At 38.8% G+C, this 25,871-nt stretch overlaps 1 long non-coding RNA gene across 3 annotated transcripts; it reads right to left on the reverse strand.

The window, feature by feature from the left end:
* Window positions 1-8,849: 8,849 nt before the first annotated feature.
* On the reverse strand, window positions 8,850-15,241 carry LOC111947622 (uncharacterized). 3 transcript variants are annotated; one of them, XR_013657520.1, is made up of 7 exons: window positions 13,716-15,241; window positions 13,392-13,481; window positions 12,519-12,600; window positions 12,150-12,241; window positions 10,612-10,723; window positions 10,240-10,503; window positions 8,850-9,286 (listed from the first exon to the last, which is right to left on the reverse strand). It is a non-coding gene; the product is annotated as an uncharacterized LOC111947622 (long non-coding RNA). The 3 variants fall into 3 exon arrangements; XR_002873482.2 differs by having other exon boundaries at window positions 13,392-15,237; XR_013657519.1 differs by lacking the exon at window positions 13,392-13,481 and having other exon boundaries at window positions 13,716-15,236.
* Window positions 15,242-25,871: the final 10,630 nt, after the last annotated feature.

Here is a 25,871-nt window from a genome sequence, read left to right on the forward strand (position 1 = left end):
TGTTGTTTTTGAGTTTGTTGCTTTAGTGCATCAGTGATTAAATGCAATTTCTTTTGAATGTAATGAAAGAAAAAAATAGTTGGGGAGACCTTGGGCTTATTCCAACAGCTCTTTTTAAGCATTTTTAAAAAAAAAATTCATCTTTGAAATTAATATTACTGGTAGCTATTTATTACTTAAAAACAGATTTCTTCATAGACTGATTTAAAGTAGGTTTATTTTGCTCTCTTCTGGACCTTTCCATTCCAAACCCGAGCAGTTTATTTATCTAACCGTGCCTTACATGTCTTTAAGTTACAAACTTCACACTCCCCCCTTTTGAGCTGCAGTACCATTCCTCCCCCAACTGGAAGTGAGCCAAGAAGCTGATGGACAGGTATTTTACTAATGCAGGAGATACTGCAACAACCAACATGTTCACTGCCTTCCATGAGCTGCTATAGCAAACAGAAAAAGGTATTTACATGCTACTGTATGTTTGATATTTTCTAATGAACTGGTTGTGCATTAAAACAGTCTCACAACTTGTTTTGCTTGTTTGGCTTGTAAAGTTTTAAGCAACCCACTGACAAAATAAAATCTATGAAACACTATTGTAAATAAAGAGAAAAATTACATTTCAAGAAAAAACATTTGACTATGGCAAAATGTGTGTGTTTTCAGCACTTAAAGTGTGTGAGGGGATGTTTCAGAGTTGACAGTTTTAGGAGCGACCTGTAAGAAAAGGTGCTTTTTAAAAAAAGGCTTCTCTGTTCCTCTAAACTAAGTTAACTGTTAAATGCAAAATGTTTTTCCTTGTTAAAAGTGAAAAGAATTGCCAATGGAACAAGTAGAATTTGTCTTGGTAAGATTTCTTGACATACCATGTGATTTTCTGCCCTTTTAAGACAAAATTAAATCTTGCAATTGACAATAAACTATCCTAGCGAGGCTTTTTGCTTCGGTAATTGGAAATACTATGTGTTAAATAGGCGTGTATAAAATCTGCGCAAAATACATGTTTATATATTTTTCCCCAAAAAAGTATCACATTTATAGCACTCCCACATAGACCATAATCATCTTAAAATAAAACCAACATTATACATTTTAAAATAAATTAGTAAACTATGAGTCAAATAAAACTTTCCAGTTTTAATCAAGCAGGTCTGTTTTTTAAAACTAGGCCATATACTAACAAAAAAAAAGTTTCATCAGACTAAACATAGGGAGAATCTCTGTTCATCCTCACGTTTTTAATCTAGGTTTCCGAAACAATAGAAGTCTCACATATTCTGTGATACTGGCCTCATGATTTATGATGTGACATCTAGCAGGAACTCCGCTGGTTTTGTTTTTGATCACATCTGTCTATTAACACTTACGTCAGAGAACATAACCCTCACCTTCCTCAGCTTCTTTACCCTAAACCAATATTATACAGTCAACTGGGATCTATAGGTGATGTGTGGTTTGTTTGTTACCCAAAAAGAAATAATCCATCATAATTGAATATCCACATTAACCTTTAAATTGCATCAGCTACTTTTAGTTTAATTTACCGGTATATTGATAAATTATTTTGTGCAGTTCAGGTGATCCTTATCAATCATCTTCTCTCTGATCAGGTTTTTGTAAGCACAGCTGTCTTTAGTCGCCAACTTGGGTTTGTTTTTTCTCCCTCCCCCTTAGCAGGTATGCATTAGCTGCTTATCATCACATCAACAATCTACTATTCTTTATGAAAAACTCCCTGAATGTCTCTCGTGGTCTCGACCTGTCCTCCTGGCTTTACCCTTGCAAAGATTTCTCATGTTTTCCTGAGCACTGATTATGGAAGAGGGTCAGAATGTGGTTTTGTTCAAAAAAATTTTGGGACAAAAATTGAATGTAGCAAGGTTAAAAGAATAAATGGGACAGTACAAATGTGTTTTGGAAGACGAAATAAAGAATGTATAGAGCAACTTATATCTGATACACCTTTTGTTTTTCCTTATATTTCAGAGCTCAACACTTCTACAAAAAGTCAAATCAAATGTCAGACTCCTTTATTTTTACAGGGATGGTCTAACATCAAAAGCAACATTTTCAAGGTGTTCGTTGATGCGTCATTTTTGACATTTTCCCTGTTTAGTGACTGACGTGATGTTGAGCAATATCACCTGTAGGCCAAAAAATAGTGTAGCACTTTTAAAGTTGGTCTTACTCTAACACCGCTTTAAGCACAGGACGGATACCATGTGTCACTGATTCTGGGCTTACAGTCATAACAACGAGCCAACATACCTTTGTTGTGCCGATGCTAATGAGATCTGAAAATCCACAATGGGCTTGATTTCAGCCCCAGGGAGGGGACTTGAGGATCCAAGCTTAGTCCTGCATTTGTGGATGTGCATGCTGCATGATTTAGTGCATTCACATGTGTTTATATCTGCATGCACTTTTCCTACTGAAGCCACCTGCTACTCCCACTGGACCTTTCGTTGACCCATGCCTGGTATTCTGACCTGTCAGCGGTCCAGTGGAGTAAATTCTGCCTGGACAACAGTGACCTCGTGAGTGCGATGCATTACTGCATTGTGTCTAAATAAGATCCTGTCTGTCTTACTCACTTTTCCTAATACATTTCATGCAAAGTTTTTTTATTTTTTTATTTCTGCCCTCTGGCAGTGAAAGCTTCTTGGCTTAGACTGAGGAACTAAATTGAGCTATTTCTGTTTGGTTATACATACATGCTGAGATTTCTGCTGTCTCTGATCCTAAAAAAACACTTTGGTTAAGTTGTGGCACACTCTACAGCTGGTGACTGATAAGATATTGATGTATTCTTTCTTATGTCTGAAAACTTCTGTCTTTTCTTGCCAGAGGATTTCTGCGCTTTCCTTCCTTTCGCTCCATTCCACTCTTCTACATAAATACCGTCTCCAGTGTATGTGTTTCTGTCCTTTCCTTGCTGCGAGTTCACGGGGTTTGGCAGAATTGTGTTACATCAAGCTAAACATCCAGCACTCATGTCAAGTTTACACTGCCCTGACGTCATTGAAACTCCACCACCAGTGGAATTGAACCAATTTGTCTCTTAGCAAATTTCCATTTTCCAGCTTCATGTTCACAAGTTTTAAAAAGTGTATTGTTTTGGTTGCTAAAACAAAACTCTTATTCCTATGACGCTCATTTAGAATCTGGTAATGAATCCCCTGCCTGTTCTGTGACTCAGCTTGCAGCTTAGGGGACGTCTCCCCCAGTCAAACCAAAACCATCTGCTGCAAGTACTGTTTTCTGTAGGGCAAAATGCAACTGTCAAAAAGGTAGAAGGCTCCAAAACAATGCACAGCAACATATGGGAAAGCCAAACAAAAATCATCCCCAAGAATCAAAAAAGAAACAAAAATAAATAAATCAAATAGAATAAAAATGTGCAAAACACAACCACTGTTTAAAATCTATTTGCAAAGTTGCAAATTAATTAGATGTCTCAGTTTAATCAATTAAAATCCCAGAGAACAATGCCTGTTGCAACCTTTCTTTATCTAATTTGTTAATCTGTTTGCAGATTTTGACTATAATCAACAAACCAAACACAACCTTTGAAAGGAGTAAATGTGAACAGCAGAACAGGATTTTTTTGTCCAATTCAAAATGTATCAGTTTAGTTTTTTTGGGGTAGTCACAGCAACTCTACAGAGTATAAACTTTACTGGAGTTGCTAGGCAAAGGGGTGCAGCTTTAAAGATGGATCATCTTTTTAGCTATTTTAAAAGCATTCCCAGTGGTCTTTTATAGATGATCATGACAATTTTAGCCAAAAAAAATAAAAAAACGTGTGTCCTTTTCATGCACACGGTGTCTTCAGAACGGCGGGAGTTCATAAGAAATGTGCCTCTGAGTTGTGGAAGAGACCATTCGCAAGGAGTAAGGCTGTCCCCCTTCTCATCGCCCATAGCTGAGCTCTTTACATGCTCCTACTAGCTTACAGCCACTCACAACCCCAACCTAAGATTACCGGTGCAACAAAAATAGCCAGCAATATTGCAGCTATTCAGCCATGCACTTTTTGAGAGTATTTTTTTTATGTGACATTTTTCATTTGCTCCTGATTCATGATGATTTAAATAAAGAAATACTCCAAAATGTAATTTACAGTTTCATTTTCTTTAAATATGCCCTTCGTCATCAGAAAATTGCCACAAGAACATATTGAAAGATCACCAAAAACTCAATTTTCCATGCTTTCCTGATGCACCTCTGGGTTTTTCTTTGTTTTTCTTTGTCTTTTCTTTGTCTTTAGCTCTCATAACCCTTGAGCTATCTTAGATGACCCCACCCTTACATTGACGTGTTCTCCCTACCATGACAAAGGTGGATAAAGGTGGAAAGATTTCATGTAATGCATGGACACCAGTGAAGATCACAAATCATTGAAGAAAAAAGGTTCAGCGCACTGTCTAGTGGGTCTAGATGACCCAACTCCCAATGTTAAAGTGCCTAGGATAGCACAAAGGTTAAAAAAAAGTACGTTTGTTTGAATAGCTTGTGTTAATAAATGCGTGTGGCTTGTTCAGAGATGGCAGAGCATCCCTGGGTGAATTGACATTTGCAGTATTTTAGATAGGTAGAGACAAAAATCTATGAACACAAACATTCTTAACTAGGTTTTAAATGTAAATGAATAAAAACTTGGGGGACAAGGCCTCCAGTAATTAAAAATAAATCTAAATCTGCTAATATATGAGTAAATAAAACAGGACCACACTTTAATGAGCCACATTACAATTACTTTTGTTTAGTAATATAACTTGTAAATCAGACAAACAATTTAAAAAAAAAAAAACCTCTCTGTCTCTCTCTCTCTCTTTTTAAACTTTTTTTTCAATAAAGTGACCTCTTTTGCTGCTTTATGAAATGTGAGACCATCATTTCCGGATTTTTATGTTTTGACCCCCTCCTCAGTGTTGTATTGTTTGGACTTCTCCTGAGGTCATGCATTTCTAAATATCTTTGATGAAAGCAGATTTCTGCAAATCCACCAGAAAACTCAGCTTTGATTATGTTTCACCACTTACTATGACAGCCCATGAAAAAAGGGGGGGAAAAAATGGCCTAAATTGGTTTCTGTGGATTTTTGTTGAGACAAAAGCATGGCGAATTTAGTCTGCAGTGAAAAAAAAAAGCATTCCCTTTGAAGATCCGATCCATTGCTTAGATAGTTGGGATGCAGCTGAAAATCTGTGAGCTGGCCTGGAAATAAGGTGCATCTGGGTCTGAAGACATCTAATCAGTCACATATTGATGTGACCCAATGCACAACCCCCAGGAACAGTGAAGATATGAAAACATAGTTTAGCTCTTATATTAAGGTTTTGTCTTAGAATCTTTTAATATCTCTAGTCAATTTGAGTTAAATCAGAAGACAGAAAGTAGTAAAGTTACTCCTTTTAGTTTATTCTGCATTGATATGTTGACAGTCAGTTTAATTTATTTCATCTTTTTTTGCTTTAAACTAAAAGCCTTCATCTTAAAATGCATCTTTTATCCTATGCCTGACTACATTTTCTGATCAGAAAGATGAGAGAAGTGTAAAGTTGAAAAACTTTCTTATGATCACATAAAGTACATTTTCCATAGATCTTTTGATGATTGATGTATGGTTGAAAATATGATCCTTGGTGTTCATGTATTTCACTAACATCTGGCTTTCACTGGCTGTAAAACTACACTTAGACAATCATAGACTTATATGTCCTATTTCTGTCACAGTTTCTTTCATGAGTCCATCAAGTGCAAATGTCTCAGTGACCCCATCTCCCCACCAAGTTCGAGTCCCACATGTCTATTATCAAAGGTTTGCTATCACTGTAAAACCTAAGAAAAACATGGAAAAAAAATCCAAGCTGAAGATAAGCCGTGTGTTCAACATATGGCTTCATTTTTCTAATTTTTGCTATGACCTCATGCAACACGAGGAAGGAGGAAACAGGAGATTGCCTTTCCAGGAGGCTGTAACTGGAGTGGCTTTGGGGGTGGGGTGGTGGTCAACAGAAAGTTGTGGCAAGTCAGGGGCCTGTTTCAGAAAGGAGGTTAAGTGTAAACTCTGAGTGCATTAACCCTGAAATCAGGGAAACCCTGGGTTTTCCGTTTCAGAATGGGAGGTTTGTTAAACCAGAGAAAGCAGAGTAAGTCAAACCCGTTTCTGAAAGAGAGGTAACTTCTACTCGGAGTCCGTATCCATGGTTACTTATGCTGTGAACCTAACCTGGTCGGGAGCAGGTTTTATTCTCCAAACTCAAAGTTTATGCCGGTCCCCTCCCCTTTTTAAAGACGAAGCGGTATTTTTCGCTTTAACCTTCATTGCCCAAATGTCCGTCACACAGAGACGGTCTAAGTGACAAGAATGGCTTGTTCTTTTCTGGAGGACCCAATAGACGAGGAGGCTGCATTAATTTGTAGAGAATTACATTTACGAGGATTTTGAGAAGACTCGATTCTTTTTTTTTTTCACTTTTAGCTGCTGCCATGTTCTTTTAATTCCTGCAGGATTGCATCTACATGAAAATGAAATCAGGGACATTGAATTAGATTAATGTAACAATTACTTTTTGGAAACACAATTTGCTAGCACTGCTTACTTTCTTAATCCCACATACGCCTATACCACTTGATCAATACAAGGGTAGTGTTGCAGCATGTGTGTGCTGAGCGGGGTGCGATCCACGAGAGACAAGGGGAGGGGCGATTGCAGGTGCAGATGGGGGGGGGGGGGGGGGGGCGGAGCAGAGGTGTGTGCGTGGTAATTATTGTGTGTTCGGAGGAGGAGCACTTAAGTTAAATAAAGAGAAGGTGTCATTCCCAGAACAACTGTTTTGGAGTCATTCTTAATCCGCTCTGGAGGTTGAGGGTTTCGAACGGGAAGTGAACCCCGAAGGAGAATTCCCTTCGGCCCTGAAGGAAATCTCCCCTGCGCTTCTGACCACTGTCGGAAAGAAGAGAGAAAAGAAAGGAGAAGTCTTCGCGCAGCGAAAGGTTCAACAGTATACAAAAGTTCACTTTTAAAAACACAATTGCATGTATTAATATTAAACTGACCAACGTTTGCAAGAGGGGAAGGTTAACAAAAAAGTCCTCTAAACATTACCGACGTTAAATGCATTTTCCCCCCAGATTGGTTCTGTACACTATGCAGCATTTCATGCATTTACACCACGAATAACACTTCAAAAGTACTCCTAAACATCCCCATTTTTTATTTCACACCGTACGCTATTTAAAAAGTTATTACAGCCAATATTTTATAACAATGATTTAAATGCAAACTTAGGCATTAACTTGAGCAGCTATGTTTTCCACGCTAACTGTCTCTGTTTTGCAGATGCAGCGGTGTTGCTTTTCTTCTGGAATATGTGCTCATATTCACTGTAACTCTGCAGCAGCACGTCAAGTTCAGCTGGCGAAAAATACGCAGACCTCTTTTTTTCACGGTTGCCATGGTGACTCGTGATATCTGCGCTCCATTGATAATGGCTTCTTATAGTCGCGGTGCTCACGCTCACCTCCGAATCAGTCCACTCAGAGTTGATTGATCTAACTCGGATCAGCTTCTCTGAAACAGAAAACTCAGAGTTGTTAATCTCCCGATGGACCAACTCGGAGTTCAAGTTCAACCTCAGAGTTGGTTGAACCTCCTTTCTGTATGGAGTTATTTCAGTCTCAATAATCAGAAATGCACACAACCGGTTTCACAAATACACACGCTCCGATTCACAAATGTCATTTTATGCAAACGTGAAAAATAAATTCGGAGATACACACCCTGTGTTTCACAAACACACACATTGTGTTTCACACATGCACACTAAATGTTTTACAAATGCACAATGAGTGTTTCTCACAAATGTGCACACTGTTTTTCACAAAAACATTTTAGAAATTCACAATAAATATATCAGAAATGCACAGTAAGTGCTTCACAAACGTGATTTTTTGGTACACATGTGATGTGAACTCACAGATCATTCGAATTGCAGACTGTGCATTCAAAATCCCGTTCTCGTTTGTGAATCTCCCCCTGTGTGTGAGAGATTTTTCTACGGTGAATATTGAGACTCATCTGACGGAGCGGGTCGACTAATCTCACCATTGGCTAGTGAATCTGTCAATCAAACTCGTCGGCAAAGCAGGCGGGTTCGCTTTTAGCCAATCGTATGGCCCCTTACACTTTCTCTACGCTTTCTGCAGGTGGCAAAAGCCCCGCCCATATTTGATTCTGTACCAGTCGGTCGTTAGCGTGTTAGCCCTAGCATGGCTTGTCGGTTTATTGCCTTCGGTTGTCAAAAATGACTGGCTTGTGCAACTTTTCAGTGGACCTGGGAGCAAGGCAACAGTGGTTGAATGCAGTTGACATAGAATCCATCGAACTCTGTACTGGTCATGGGATTTACAATGAACGTTTCACTCGGGATCGTTTGTACGTTATTCTCTTAGCTTTCATGCTAGCGTCATTTCAACACTCAGACACGGTTCCCTTCGGTTTTGATCATATGAAGGTGGAGGAGAAAAATCTGCAACTTCCACAGAAGGTTTTGTGGAGAAACTGGCATCACTTTGCTCCGTACCACGCAGTGGGACTACATTACCTAAGGCTCATCTCACTGTCAATCACAGATACCCAATACACCTCCCCTGCTCAGCCCGAAGTCACTTTGCTTGACCTTAATTGTATTTTTTTAATAACTCAAATGTCATTGATTTTATATTGTAACCATATACATATACACCTCTTGACCAGGTCACCCTTGCAAAAAAGATCCTCATCTCTCTGGGTTTTATAGCTGGTTAAATACTACACAACAAAAGATGGTCATAGAACAACAAAGTGCAAACATTCACCCTTTATTGCAGAGTAAAATTCAGAGAAAACATGGACAGATTAAAACATCAAAATTTAAGCAAATGTGGGATCTCTACTGATTTGAATTTTATTTAAACTGGAACTAATTTTCATAACTTCCTTAGATACAATGAAGTCCCTTGAACAATACAGCAGTATTGATTTGAACTCTGTCTTCCTCCCCTCAGTCTCTCTTCTTCTGTATGTAATTATGTCGCCTAAATTAAGTTCTAAACAAACGGGACAGTAAAGATGTAATTCCACTCCCAAACGGTCTGAATTAAACAATGGGTTGATGTCGTCTTGCAGTTCCAACATTTGTGGACCCAAAAGGGGACTGTCCCATACCGGGACATTGATCCCAGGATGAGGTTCAGCCATGGATCCACTCTCCTCCCATTCAATCTCTGGAACCAGCATACCCTGACAAAAAAAAAAAAAAAAACTGTTTATGAACAGCACTGTTTTTTTTTTTGTGTTTTAGATTATGTAGGAACAGACACCCACTAATAATAACTTATATTGTTGCTGGCAGGCAGACCTCATATCTCCATAACTGATTATAATTTGCAAATAAGTGATCCTTAACAAAGTAGTGACATTAGTACATATGATGGCTCATAATGCCATGCATTGTGATGCATTTTGAACTTGCAGATGTGCTATTCTTCCTACAAACAAACAATTTAGGGAAATTGTTTGCACCACACAACAATAATACTTTTCATTCATTTTTGATGAAAATTCCTTGTAGTCATTGTGATTTCATCATACTGTTCTTGATACTTTCCACTTTAGTCGAACTGCACACAAATCAGTTGTCCAGTACAGTGAGATTAAATAAAGCAGTGTTTTTCAACCAGTGTGTGTGCCGCGGCACAATAGTGTGCCGTGGGAGATGGTCAAGTGTGCCGTGGGGAATTGCCCTACTTCACTGATCTAAAACCATTTCCCATCTCCAGGAAATCAGCTCTTTGTTCATCCAAACAGGCACTGATAAAACACTGAGTAGTTAAGAATATGAGAGATCTTAAAATGACTTTTTCTTTGTGTTTATTTAATTCTATAAAATACATTTTGATAAGGTTGACGGTGCCGCGATTTAGCTGCAGCTATAACTGTGTAAGGAAAAGTCCCGCCCCTTTAACTGTCTCCGCCAATCATTCTTGAAGGCTTAATCACATGTCATCAGTCTGACAATCAGAAGTGGTTAAAGTCTTCACTTCCTTGTTCTTAATTCTGCTGGTAAAGTCTCTCAGTTCTAACAAAAATACCAGCTAAAGCTCGTCTTTAGCGGTGTAACTTTCCACAGATTCCGGTGTCAGACCGTGGAGCAAGTGAACAAAGGTTAAAAAACACTGAAATAAAGCACTTACCCGGGGATCAGAAACAGGGTTTTGGGTCAAGCCCAACTGCCACAGCTGATTTGGTGTCATGCTTTGCTCCGTCCTGATTGGATGGCTGTCCCACGCGTCACTAAACACATCCAAACTGGCCTGAATGCGTGGTAGGAAAATATAGTGGCAGCAGAATACGTGATGTGACTGATATTGAGCAAGTCTTGGTCCTCAGGAGATTGCAGGATGTTGTAATATAAACCAGTAACACTCATGAAGACATCACACCAGAGGGGCTCAATCCTGTATTTGGAAAAAAGCAAAAAGAAATATCATATTGTCAGATTTATTTTTAATACATCATTCACTTTTATGTATATATTAAAGCGTCTAAAACTAGGTTCAACTCACCGTTGATTGTGTGTACACTTTTGCTGCAATGAAGCTGTTTGTGTCAGTTCTACGTACTGTGAGCATCAACTCAGCTATGCCCACATGTTCTCCTCCGTGATCTCCTCTCACCCTGACAATAACATGAAAATCATGTCTCAAACACATAATTACAAATGCATCGCCAATAGGGTACACATCAATTTAAAATGTAATGTTCTTATGTATGATGCCAATAAGTAGAATTTCTAGGTTAGATAAATTGCAGGAGTGGGTTACATGTATCTCTGGGGGAAACATTGAGGTGAGAGAAACTGTTAGGTGGGGGGGGGGGGGTAAAATGTTATCCATAGCCGCGTTTACATGGGCAAAAGTAATCGGAATGAACGCCTGATCGGAAAGAAAATGCGTCATGTAAACGCGCCGTTCGGAATACTCTGCCCCGGTCAGACTCATTCGGATCAGAATTTCTTTCCGATCGAGATAGGTGGGTTATACCGATCGTTTATCCGATCGTGGAGCATGTAAACGGTCATTCCGATCGTGTGTCACTGCTGCTCTGGGTTACGTCATGCATAGACGGTGTTTGGCTCTGCGGACGCCCCGTGAAAAGCGCCGCTCCGCTCTCGCCCCGCTGGCTCTCCCCTCTCTTACACCCCTCACGGGGGAGATTCGGAGGAGGAGCGCTTCGTGCCCCCTGACGCTCACTTGGTCCACTGGCACCCGAGTGAGCAGAGCAGCTGGATTAATAATTTTGTGTCGGGGGGGGGGCTTTTTTACGTGTGCGTTTTGTTGTTTTGTTATGTGTGGGAGAATCCAGACTGCGAGCCGTCCCGCCGCTCTGGGTTAGCGGCTGCAGGACTCAGGAGGAACCGTGTTCGAACAGAGCTCGGGCCGCTAGCTCACAGAGTGGCTTTGGGGCGGCCTGTGTGAACTCTTCAGAGCAGAAATAAATGTCACTCTTAGAAAGCTGCAGATTGCTGCGTTTCTCGCACGGTCCTGGATTTTGTGTCCATCCATCAGGCTAATAATGTTAGCCCGTGTTAGCCTGTCCTAAGCTTTCGTCCAGCTTAATTCTTCCACAAAAAAAGCACTGACCACACAGATTAAATATAACGATGAGCGAACAGGCAATTCATAATATTCATGACATTAATAAAAGCACGTTTGGAAGATCGTCTCGTATGTTACCAAGCTGCTGCATAAATGTCTGTGGAAGCGGTTTGTTTACAACGGGACCTATATCCGCATCCGGGTGATTTTACACTACTGCGCATGCCCAAATGATTCATTCCGAACGAGAGTATGAGCCATGGGAACGTTTGTTCTAATCGGAAAAAGGTTTTCTGTGCCCATGTGCACGGGTGAATTTTAACCCGACCATTGATCCGATCAAGATATTCTGCCCATGTAACCGCGGCTCATGAGGGGAAAGAGTTTTAGAGTTGCCTTTGTTTTCAGAGGAGTCTAAAAAAGTTATTTTATTTTTGTACAAATAACCAAGTGCTTATACTGCCTGATATGTGAATGAAATATTTCTTTATGAATAACATGAATACCTCAGAGGAAAGCCATAAACGTTCACAGCGTCACTGAAGAAGGCCAAGTGGGTGTCTGCACAGTTGTTGTCTGCTATCTTCAGGTACAAGATCTATGGAATACAAGTACAAATACTTTCAACTGACAGATATTTACAGGGGCAAAAATGCTAAATTCCCAATTGATAGGTAAAACAGTAATACAATAGGATGATAACATATGAAATAGAAGGGTATTTAATAATCCCTGAGGACATTTTTTTAAAAATGGCCATCTTAAAAAAACACATAAACACACATGCATTACAAATAGAAATATCACAAAATAAAAAGATTGATAAAAAAAGGTAAATAATTGGAAAATCAGTGGGTAAAATTAAAAGAAATTACTTGTAAGATGCCCTGCCAGAGAGTTGTATTGCCTGATGTCAGGAGGAACAAAAGATTGTCACGCTGTCACATTCAGTAATTCCTAGAGAATAAATAAAAACACGACAAACATGGATTAGATCATTTAGCTGTCTGAGATTAAATTACATCATTTTCAAATATTTGAAAGGGGAATTTTTTAAAACACTCTTGCTATGATAACTTGAGCTTGTAGTAAAGAACAGAGTTAAAAATAAACAATCAGAGACAAGACACTGATCACAGGAAGCCTGTGTGTAATACAGTAACTTCTACTCTAATCACTGTTGACAGCATATTTCTCCCATCCACCCTTTCTGTGACTACTTATCGACTACAAAACAGCCTAAAAACATAATGTTTGGGATTCTTGTCATTACGTCATTGAAAGTAAAGATAAGGGGATTTTAGTGGCTGTCACTCTGACACAATCTCACAGGGCTGGTCAGCACAATACGGGTTCTAACGTTAGAAACTTATGAGGCTTCTTTCATTCAACAGTGGATTCACGTCTGTTATATTTAAAAAATGCCGTTTTCATGAATGTCATATGAATTAACTTTGTTGCACAATCCACCCCGTCTTAAAGTCTGGGTTGTGAAAAGACTGTGTCTAACTTTAACCCGGCTCGCGTTTACATAAAGGCAGCACACGGAACAGCTAACTAGTTAGCATAGCATAGCATCAGTGTTTAAACAAATCCCCGTCTCTAAATCAATACTTTTTATTAAACTTTCTGTGCTGCTGTAAATCCGGCATGCTTTTCCCCTTAGTTCTATCTGAATCATGGTAGAACCTACAGATCATTGGCTACAGGCGCTAGCTTGAACCGAAACCGGCTTGAAGTTCACTCACAAAGGCAGACACAACTTGAGTCGAAAGCCGGCTAGTTTCGAGGCCCCTGGTTGGTTGTAGTTACTCGTGTTGTGTGAAGACCTGGTAAAACTTGACAAAACCATAAGTCCTCCCCCGCTTTAAAACCATTAAAAAACTATGACCGCACAGGCAAAGCAAAGCTAAGCTAATTTGCGGTGGGGGTACTCTGCAAACGACTCGGCTGAAATGTTTATAAAGCATTCACACATGTCACTTGGCTAAGGAGAACGCTTCAACTTAGTATTCAAGAACATTACAGGATGTACAACGAGGGAATAATAATCAAATAAGTGCATTACTTACGGGCTGAGACTGATCCCGTTCGGAAGAACTCTCCGCCATGTTTGCCGCCCGCGTCCTCCCAACTGCTGTGCTGAACAGCTCCCTCCCTCGTCAGTTGAGAGTGAAGAGTGTAAGGGGCCATTCGATTGGCTAAAAGCGAACCCGCCTGCTTTGCCGATGAGTTTGATTGACAGATTCACTAGCCAATGGTGAGATTAGTCGACCCGCTCCGTCAGATGAGTCTCAATATTCACCGTAGAAAAATCTCTCACACACACGGGGAGATTCACAAACGAGAACGGGATTTTGAATGCACAGTCTGCAGTTCGAATGATCTGTGAGTTCACATCACATGTGTACCTAAAAATCATGTTTGTGAAGCACCTACTGTGCATTTCTGATACATTTATTGTGAATGTCTAAAATGTTTTTGTGAAAAACAGTGTGCACATTTGTGAGAAACACTTATTGTGCATTTGTAAAACATTTAGTGTGCATGTGTGAAACACAATGTGTGTGTTTGTGAAACACAGAGTGTGTATTTCCGAATTTATTTTTCACGTTTGCATAGAATGACATTTGTGAACCGGAGCGTGTGTATTTGTGAAACCGGTTGTGTGCATTTCTGATTATTGAGACTGAAATAACTCCATATTTCTGAAACAGGCCCCAGCTCTGTGTGCCACCAGCTAATTTTCCATGTAAGCACGATGCTAAAGACACTGGCTTCCATTTTTCTGCTTAGCGCTGGTTTAGCTCCCTGCAAGGACCACATCTTCTTTGCTTACGGAACCACATCATATATCGCTCTATAAAATGTATTTAACCATGCTTATACTATCAAATACTGTTTCAAAAATCATTGTCTAAAAAAATGTTCTATGAAATGGATTATGTGGCTTATAATATGTTTTGCTCAATGACACATTAACTGTCAAGGAAAGGCGGTAAACCATTGACTTACCAGCTGGCATCTTTCTGTTCTACAATCAAGCAATGAGTTGTTGATGTTCACCACCAATGGGATCATGTGACCATGCTGTTCCTGTACCACCTCTGACTTTAGCTTCTGATTGGCTGAACACAGCTGATCCAGGTGATCAGCAGCAACTGACTTCTGAACAAATACTGGGGCCTGTTTCAGAAAGGAGGTTCAACCAACTCTGAGGTTGAACTTGAACTCTGAGTTGGTCAATCGGGAGATTAACAACTCTGAGTTTTCTGTTTCAGAGAAGCTGATCCGAGTTAGATCAATCAACTCTGAGTGGACTGATTCGGAGGTGAGCGTGCGCACCGCGACTATAAGAAGCCATTATCAATGGAGCGCAGATATCACGAGTCACCATGGCAACCGTGAAAAAAAGAGGTCTGCGTATTTTTCGCCAGCTGAACTTGACGTGCTGCTGCAGAGTTACAGTGAATATGAGCACATATTACGGAAGAAAAGCAACACCGCTGCATCTGCAAAACAGAGACAGTTAGCGTGGAAAACATAGCTGCTCAAGTTAATGCCTAAGTTTGCATTTAAATCATTGTTATGAAATATTGACTGTAATAACTTTTTAAATAGCGTAAGGAGTGAAATAAAAAATGGCGATATTAAGGTGTACTTTTGAAGTGCTATTCCTGGTGTAAATGCATGAAATGCTGCATAGTGCACAGAACCAATCTGGGGGGGGGGGGGGGGTGCATTTAACGTCGGTAATGTTTAGAGGACTTTTTCTATTAACCTTCCCCTCTTGCAAACGTTGGTCAGTTTAATATTAATACATGCAATTGTGTTTTTAAAAGTGAACTTTTGTCTACTGTTGAACCTTTCGCTGCGCGAAGACTTCTCCTTTCTTTTCTCTGGTCTTTCCGACATATGGTCAGAAGCGCAGGGGAGATTTCCTTCAGGGCCGAAGGGAATTCTCCTTCGGGGTTCACTTCCCGTTCGAAACCCTCAACCTCCGGAGCGGATTAAGAATGACCCAAAAACAGTTATTCTGGGAATGACACCTTCTCTTTATTTAACTAAGTGCTCCGTCCCTCTGAACACACAATATATACCACAGTTGGGGCACACACCTCCGCTCCGCTCCGTGCTCACCCCCCCCCCCCCCCCCATCTGCACCTGCAATCGCCCCTCCCCTTGTCTCTCGTGGATCGCACCCCGCTCAGCACACACACACGCTGCAACACTACCCTTGTATTGATCAAGTGGTATAGGTTTATATGGGATTAAGAAAGTAAGCAGTGCTAGCAAATTGTTTTTCCAAAAAGTAATTGTTACATTAATCTAATTCAATGTCCCTGATTTCATTTTCATGTAGATGCAATCCTGCAGGAATTACAAGAACATGGCAGCAGCTAAAAATGAAGTATAAAAACATAATTCAATCAGGTCAAATATGAGCATGTCATGGATGTAGGCTTTGTTGACAATATTTGACATATGAAACATCTACATAGCAATATCTAATGTTGTTTTCATTGTATATATGTAATTGACTGCAACGAAAAACGGTAAAGCTCAAACAAAAACGTATGGGGAAATGACAAAAAAACGAGTCATCTCAAAATCCTCGTACGGCGTAAATGTAATTCTCTACGAATTAATGCAGCCTCCTCGTCTATTGGGTCCTCCAAAAAAGAACAAGCCATTCTTGTCACTTAGACCGTCTCTGTGTGACGGACATTTGGGCAATGAAGGTTAAAGCGAAAAATACCGCTTCGTCTTTAAAAAGGGGAGGGGACCGGCAGAAACTTTGAGTTTGGAGAATAAAACCTGCTCCCGACCAGGTTAGGTTCACAGCATAAGTAACCATGGATACTGACTCCGAGTAGAAGTTACCTCTCTTTCAGAAACGGGTTTGACTTACTCTGCTTTCTCTGGTTTAACAAACCTCCCATTCTGAAACGGAAAACCCAGGGTTTCCCTGATTTCAGGGTTAATGCACTCAGAGTTTACACTTAACCTCCTTTCTGAAACAGGCCCCAGGTCTGTTATTTACCCATGATGATCATCCTAATCCCAAAAATATATTTCTTTTTTTTTTAAATCTGGTGTTCATTAATTAGTTTGAAAATTATTTTATTGGTTTATGAGGATGAAAAAAAAAGAAAAACAAAAAAACATGGACTTTTATGATTAAGGTGAGTATAAAAGATTACCTTTGGAGACAGACAAATGTAACTGTAGGCATGATGGCATTATGAGGATGAACAGAAAGTGGTGGAAATTAAGTCTTTATGGTTCTCCATCTGTGTTGGGACTAAGCATTTCCAAAGTAATTTCAACCATCAAAATATCACTCTTTGGTGTAACCAAGTAGTGTAAACATTACTAATAAAATTTGAGTAAGATTCGACTTTTTACAGCAGACTTACAGTCCAACATTTAATAGTTCAAAGAGGTGAAACTTTTCACAGTGGGGTAGCGGTTTGCACTCTCACCTCACAGCAGGAAAGCCCTGGTTTGAATCCCGTCTGGGACTTTTTTGTGTGGAGTTAGCATGTTCGCCCCGTGCATACGTTCATTTTTTATGTGCACTCCGGCTTCCTTCGACAGCCCAAAAACATGCTTCATAGGTTAATCTGATGGTGTTTTGTTCAGTCACTTTATTTTAAATCATTTTGAGCTAATCTACTGGCCAAAATATCATGTTAGCCATCATAAAACGAAACACTTTAATATAATTTTTGAGACTCTCATAAGTGTTTGTTCCTGTTTTTGACAGAACTGCCTGTTTAGCTGTTTTTGTAAGTGCTGTCATTTCGTCCTGTTTCTATGGTAGCATCATTTTTTTGTGTTTTGTTTCTGTTTCTCTCTCTTTTCTTTGGTAAACAACCTACATTTTTTTTGGTATATAGACAGACAACAGCTGATGGTTGCTCCTCTAATTGTACTTTTGTAGCTTTCACCTATCCTTTGTTTATAAGCTATTGAAGAACAAAAACAAGTAATCTTTAATCTATTACAGTTGGTATGTAACTTGCAGAACACTAGTCTCATCAAACTAAGAATGGAAATGTTTCTTTTTTAATCCACTGGTTCATTTCTTAGCATTCCTGTCCTAAAGATCGTGCATCAAATGAACACTGCCGTGAAGTCCTTCGAGAGCTTGAAAGTGATAATGTAGAAATGCCTCAATCAGTTTCACACTAGAGGATAGTCTGGATCAGACTTCATTAACCTGAATTGTCTTTGAATTACTGACTTTGACCACAGGCAGATGATGGAAAGTGCACAGTATAAATGTTTGCATAAAAGGTTATGAATAAACCTGTTGATTGATGTGTACCTGTGTCCAGACATGACCTTACAAAAGAGTCTTCCAGATTTGTGCCCTGATCACGTTTTGACACTGATTTCACAGACAAAAAATTCTGAATAGAATAATGAATTGGAAGGCAAGCAATACCGACCTCATCCACAGTAGTGTTGATTTTTATTTTTACTTCAAGTTGCATCTCTGTAAGCTGCAAATCAGCTTTATTGCCTGCTGGAGGTGTTTACTTGATGAGGCTCATAGCAATATAATATCTGTAAAAAGCAAGAAAGTAATCCCAGGGTAACAAAGCTGGAAACGTGGGTCTATATTTTCTGTCTGAAGAGGTTCTGAATGCAATCGGTAACAAGGGGCAGACCTGATGAGTCTAACAACCGCTAGACGAGTCTGACTCACAGCCAGACTATGCCAAACATGCACGCACTTCAGTGGCTGACGAGCAAAAGTCCTACCTAGTATTCTAACCTTGCCATTTACGTCACACGAAAGACAACAATAGACATGGACTCAAACTTAAGTAGAAGTATTTTTTACCATTTTTTTGCCAGCCCCAGTACCTCTCCTGGTGTGTCCCTGGCCAGTGCAGCCTCTAGGAAAGTTTGGATTTACAGTGTCTGCCAGATCAAGGAGTTATGCGGTGTAAATCCTGATGGAAAAAACTATTGGAGCCAAGGACGCCGGAGAATTAAATTAGATCCGGAAACCGCAATAAAACCATGCTGGTCGAAGAGATGCACCACATGGGCCAAGCTGAGCAACAGGAAGAGGACCGAGAACTAGTTAAACAGCAACAACCACGGGTGGTAGAGAGTCGAGCATGAACTTTAAGACCAACCCTGGACCAGTTGAAAGTGATGCCATGTTGACGGAGGAAATAATGCTTTTTTTGTGCGTTTTTTTTTTTGTGCCACCAGAGAGTCAGGATTAATCACACAGCTCACAGCAGCAGAAGGCTCAGAAAGAAAAAGAGTGATAGACAAACACTAAGGTCAGACAAACCCAAGGATGGCCAATGAGGCAGGTGACGCTCTTGACCCAATGTTGAAAGACTGCCTAGAACAGCTGGCTGGGATCTTTCCCAAGATTTTCTACCAGTCCTTGGCCCTCTCCACTGTGCCACTATGTCTAAAATCCTCCACCTTATTTCTCTTGCCAAAATATCTCTCATTTATAGTCTGAATGACTGCTGTTCAGTTGCACCAACACTGCCAGGGATAAAAGATAAACTGGTTGGGAAGCACATAACAACTCTTCCACTACAAGGTTTTGATTCTTATCAATTTGCCTGCAAGGGAAGTTGTTCCACAGAGGGCGCTGTGGTCACAGTCTCTTGTGATGCACTGTCCCTCCAGAGAAAACAAGGGAAATTGGTCCAAATGTTTCTTTGTGGGTCACAGCTCAGTGTTTAAAACCATTACCCTCTGCATTTGATAGAGAGAGTTTAGGATTAAGGATTTTTAAACTAACTTTTTAATTATTTGAAACTATTTTTTGTATTCATTATTATTATTATTATTATTATTATTATTATTATTATTATTATTATTATTATTATTATTATTAATGAAATTACAAGGAAATCCAAACCAAAGCACTGCAGCAAACATAAAATACAAGTTCATTAATACAGCAGACAAAAAAATAAAAATAACAGGAAGACAATAATTTTTTAAACACAGCTGCATGACATGTACAGTCCTCTGTCACTAAAACATTTAATTTGGATTTAAAAAGTATTGAAAGAAATCAGTTCAGTTGAGTCTTAGCCTTTCTGCAACAGATCCCACACACAAAGTGCAAAATGGACAACAGCCTTTTAGTGAATGGAACAGCTATCAACAAATGATTGCATGAATGAGACAAGAGTCAGTCCTTCTCTGTCACAGTGAAACACAGATTTAGGCAGACAACAGTACAAGCATTCTCCTAAAAATGACCTCCTTCAAATGGTCAGGACACTAGAGAATACATCTCCCACTAATTGTCATTACTTTACAATTAGTGGTGAACCTCAGAGAATCATGATAAATAGCATCAACTCTTCGAAGACATTGAGCAGCACGAGAAACTGTACTCCCTAACCCAATACAGATTGAAAAGCAGCAACAAAACATCTTTTTCACTCTAAATGAAAAACAACACGTATTTTGAAAATAAAAACTGAAATTAAATCTTAATTTCTTCAGATTCTCCAGCTGTGGTTTGAAATTGAGGGAGTCATCAATATATATGTCAAGGTACGGTCTATATACATATGAACAACATTTATGTTGCTGCCATATAGACTATCTTACTATGAATTGCAGAATCTTGGAATTAAATGGTAAATGGCGTATACTTATATAGCGCTTTTCTACCTACAAGTTCCAAAGTGCTTTACAGTCACAGACCCATTCACCCAGTCACACACACATTCACACACTGGTGGTGGCTCCGCGCCAAACACTGGTGCCAACCTACCACCAGAGGCAAGGTGGGGTTCAGTGTCTTGCCCAAGGACACATCGACTCATGGGCGTGCAAGGCGGGAATCGAACCTGCAATCTTACGATCATGGGCCAACCCTCTCTCTTGTTTGCACTGAAAACAAACTTTGGTTGAATTAAAAACAGCTTTTTGCAAGAATTCAATGCCCTGAACAAAAGTTTATTTACTGGTGTACATGACTGTCATCTGCATAAAGATGTACACATAAGCCCGAGATGTGTTGCATATTGATATAAATAGGTTTAATGTGATAATATGTTCTAATAATAATCTATGATTATTACATATCGGTTACCGTTACTGTTTACTGAAATCATTAATGAATGCTTTCTGAAGCTAATCAATCATTAATTCAATTCAATTCAATTTTATTTGTATGGCCCTAATTCACAACATTAGTCGTCTCGATGGGCTTTGTATCGGTAATTGAAAAAGTTAAACATAAAATCAAAAGGATCATGAATACATGGAGTTCAATAGGAAAATACTAAATTGAATTACGGTAATCTGACTAAGCTAAACTGGACATTCCTGCCCTTAGACCCCCCCCCTAAAAAAATGGATTCCAGAAAAACTAAGATACCTCAGGGCTGTCCACATGAAGGGGGGATCCTCCCCCAGGACGGACAGGCGATTTACCAGAACCCATAGAGAAGAACTAATTTATCAAGCTCTACAACTACTTATTTAAAGTCCAGGCACTAATTTTGTAACTTGAAAATAATCTATCTGATTAGAACCGGATTAAAAAAAACTATATAAAACTATAAAATGAATTAACTCAGTAGAGATGGGATTATTCTGTGTAAACTTGCTTCTTCCCACTCCTTTTCAAGCAATAAATCAAGCTCTACTTGTCTTTAGTTAACATTCACTATATTCAATTAAGCAAATGTGATTTAAGTGTATTTTTTTTTCTTTTTGTCTTTTTTATCTATGCATTTGATCTTTTCTGTAATGAGTTTGACAAATCAGTGTAAATTCTTTATTGCTTTGACTACAATGCTTGAAATAAATCCATCAATCAATCAAAACGATGACTGAGAGGTGACCCAATAAAGAACCCCTCGGGACCTTCATCTTGACAGTGAATAACTCAAAACATAAACCATGATATATATTACACTATCTTCTATTACTCTAATAATTAGAGTGCCAATCCCCTGTGTATTCCCCATGTGGATAAGCAGCTTCCTCTCAGATCGTAGTCACTGATAGTGGGACAACATACATCCACACCCCTACCCTCTACATCCTCCCCAACCACTCGCTGATCTCTGAGGCAGCCTGTAGAGATGAGGTAAAGTGGATGCCATGATGACATTAAGAGAACTACCTGCTTCTTTACATCACAGAAGATGATCCCCAAATCAACAAAAAAGACAACAAAAACAGTCCTTTCTTTTTTTATTTTATACAGTGGGGACTGTGTAAAGACTTTCAGCTTCTGAGATTCAGACCTGACCTGTAACACAAACACCTCTGAACTTCTGCGTAAACCAGCAGACTCGACTTCCTGAGAGAGAAAAAGAGAGACTCCCTGTGACCTGCAGGAGAGCTTCTGAACACGCTGCTTCAATTTGGGGTTCAGTAGTTAGAAAGGTCCCCAGAGAATAACACACTTTTGAGGGTGATAAACACGGCTCAGAAGATCACTGGCTGTCTCAAAAACACTGATGGTAACAGTGGTGACGCTATTACCATCAGGGTGTCGAGACAGCCAAATCAAATAACTTTCTCAAAAATCTCTGGTATTTTTTAGAGAAAGTTATACATTTTCATTTCCTTTCTTCTGTTATTTTAAAGAATAACGTTTGACTCTTTAAATCTTGTTTTATACGTGACTGGTATAATCAGTCAATCAGTCGATCAACCAATCAATTGGAGAGCAGGTTTCATCAACATGCTGTAGAATACATGGTGCTTGATATAAACTAGCTTAGTGGCCTTGTGGTAGAGTGTCCAACCTGAGACTGGAAGGTTGTGAGTTCCTATCCATGGCAGAGTCCTACCAAAAATGGGACCTAAATAATAAAATGGAAGTAAAAGCTGTGGCTAATGCTTTGAGGAAGCGCAGTATGAATTAAAAGACAAAAAGGGGAGCTCTGTAAATGCAAAGTTAAAACAAGGTGCCTTTGATTTACAATAAATTTACAACTTAGAAAACCCTATTCAAAAATTCCTTTTTTTTAAAATAGCTATAAATCACAAATGCATCATTAACTGTTATCAACCTATGAGTGCAGGTGTTCAGTTAACAGTTGAAATTCATCCTCTTTTATGTGGAAAAGGGTTTATCTCAAACTTCTATTTGCTTTTGTAACATTTTAATGACAATAATGTCACAAAAAAGGGTAAGATGTATGACTCTTTTTGCACTAAAGGCAGGTTGTGGTTGTTCAGTAATAATTTCATAGAATATTTCGTCACTTTTTATTTTTTTCTAAGTTAGCTGCTATAGATTTTTTTTCAGCTTCAGCAGCTGCGGTTTTCATCACAATGATGATGATGGTTTATTGTTATGTTTGCTTGCTTCCACCCTAAGTGGTACAGAGTTTGTAAAATTGATTACGTGTGTGATTTTAAGCTCTAAACAAAAAAATCAAGCTTGCTTGTTTTACATTGTTTCTAGTTATTCAAAATTTTCTTATGTGTTGGAGCAAGTTTATAAATTCCTTTTCTTGTTGCAACACATCCGAATCCGAATGCTTAGTGAACAATGAATATCTGCCAATCAGGAACAAACATCCAAACTGTGCACAGCTGGGTATACTTAAGTTTTGACACAGAATGTTTGTCTTCCAGTTTGCTTTCTTTGGTGGCGTACTTTTGGTTTGAATACTCAATTTATCATTAACATATATTTCATACAGTTAAATCCTACACAAAGTTATTGCCATGACGATTGCCAGCGGCTGTTAGCAACAAAAGACAGCTCATTAACTATTGTTCCAAGAACAACTAAATAGAATTTTATTCAGTAAGCTATCTCTGTACAATGGTCATTATGCTCATTACTCTTAAATTATAGTAGGGCATGCCAAGTATTTCTGGTTTGAAATCCACATGGAGGCTCAAGCACACAGATACCTAATCAATCATGAGGAATTATGCTGACATGTAAACATACCACACAAGTTCCTCTTTTTACCTCTCAAAAGGACTATTCACTTTCCTTTTTCTCTTCTCTTCTCTTTTCAGCAAACCCCTTAATGCACATAATAAACCCTTGTCACTTTTTCCCATGTCTGTAGATAAAAACAATCAACGTTGGTCATTTCAGACGTTCAGAACTTTCTGTTTTTCATCATTTAAGAGAAAACATGCATAATTTACAAAAATCAGAATTTCCTTAGAGAACTACTGCTTTCTTGATATTAAACAAACCCATGCAAATTCTGATAGAAAACAATACACCAAAATAAAGTGATAGCATATGTGTGTTCACATTTTGTTATGATCTACCAGGACCTCCTTGAATGAAACAGTTGGAGTGGATTTTCAGCTTGGGTCTATTTTGCTGTTATTGTTCATGTTGCTTCTGTTCAACAGAGTACTGCTACTGATGTTTTACTTTTCTATTAAACGTTCCTATTAGTTGGACTGCATTTACAAAGGGACTATGATACACCTCTATGTGTCCAGCTGCATCGATTCACCAGTCTTTCCCAGTTTGTATATCAATGCTTGTAGTCCTTTTGAAAATAATGGAGTGTGCAGGATGCAGAGAGAGCTGTCTCAACAAATAGCAGCAGCTTATCTGATGGTTATCTCTCCACTCCCTCGCTGACATTCCTTTTTTATGCTCTACTACTGTTGATCATTAAAACTCCACTGTTGTTTTTTTCAAAATCAATTGCATGAAGAGCCACCGTTTTTACCCTTCTGTTGTTTCTCATTTGTGCATGGAGGATGTACATTTTATTTCATATAAATGAAATTAAAGTAGCAAAAAATTAATGTGGGCAATTTTTAGAGTCACGTACCGCTTCTGTTCTATACAGATTTAAATTGTATTTTGGGTGATTTTTATTCTCAGTCCTTGAACTGATCCTAAGCTGGCGTGCAAAACTGGGAAAATAATGGTATTTATTTATTGATTTTAAATGTCCATTTTTTTCTCATATTGTAAATATTCATTATTCGAGAATTATTCCTGTTCAGCAGCTGAGCAAACAGATAGTAGCAGTGAGCTTCTTGTGTTCGGCAGGCTTCATTGTTACAGCAGAAAGGTAAAAATAAATGTTTTGTGCTTGTTTTAGTGTGGAATATGAAGGTGTTTTCCACCTACACAATAATAGTACAGATGCAGCTGCTGTCCTACACAAATACAAAGAATTTACACACAAAAAATCTATGTGTTCTTAACTTAGCAATGTTCCATTAAATAAAAAAATTTAGGGTTATTTTGAGGCATCAGGAACACAAATTTTCAATGTCCAGAAATACAAAAAGAAAAAAAGATGAAACTCACACCTTTGCAGAATTCACGGCAAACCGTCTACATGTATATAAAGGAAAGCTTTTTATCCAACTAAAGAAGCATGATTGACAGGACCTGGACCTCATATATTTGTTCCAATGATCTTGAAATCTTACCACTTTTTGTGAAGACAAGCACAAAGACAACAGCCTAACCTTCAGGGGTGTTGCTACAGGGGGCAAGAGGGCTGCCCCCAGCAAAAAGCTTTTTGAGTCAATATTGGTACCATTAGACAAATAATCTTAAAAAATATCAACAACACAAACTTTTTTAAGCAATAGCAATGGCACCTCAGCTAAAAAAAAAAGATGTTTTAATGTTTTTATCAATAATGATTATAAAACTGTTTTAAATATGTATTTTGGATTATTTCTTTTGGGTTGGCCTTCCACTCTGCTGTTCCCATTTGCCAAAAACTTCACCCCTTATATATAATTACCGGGATGAAAAGAAACATTTGTTGGATGGTTTCATACATTTTTGTGGAAGGACTTTCATTTATCTTAAGAAAGTGTTCTCAAACTAAAGCAAGGTGACAATCTGAAAAAAAGGTTTGCAGTCATGAAGGGAATTCTTTTTTCATTTATTGCTGCTAATGGTGGCGTTTAAAAATGTTTGATTTTTGGGCACTTGATTTGTCCCTTTTTTTGTCTTTATTTCTTTAATAAAAAATATAACTCAGTGATATTAGCCACTGGACACAAATCAGACTATTGTCACCACCTTCTCATTATAGAACTGTAGCACGTGATCTCCACAGTTAGACAAATAATTCATATGGCACGCTAATGTTTTGATTTGGAGATAAAAGCAACGCCAAAAGACTTAAGAAAATGTACCGGTATGTGAAACCGTTCACCTGGACTGACAAAAAAGACTGTAAGACACATTATCTTGGACTGAAGACAGCTCTGTAGGGCCTCACAAACACAGGCTC

The sequence above is a fragment of the Oryzias latipes genome, chromosome 7, assembly GCF_053564925.1.
Source record: "Oryzias latipes strain Hd-rR chromosome 7, Olatipes_Hd-rR_3.1".
Classification (NCBI taxonomy): domain Eukaryota; kingdom Metazoa; phylum Chordata; class Actinopteri; order Beloniformes; family Adrianichthyidae; genus Oryzias; species Oryzias latipes.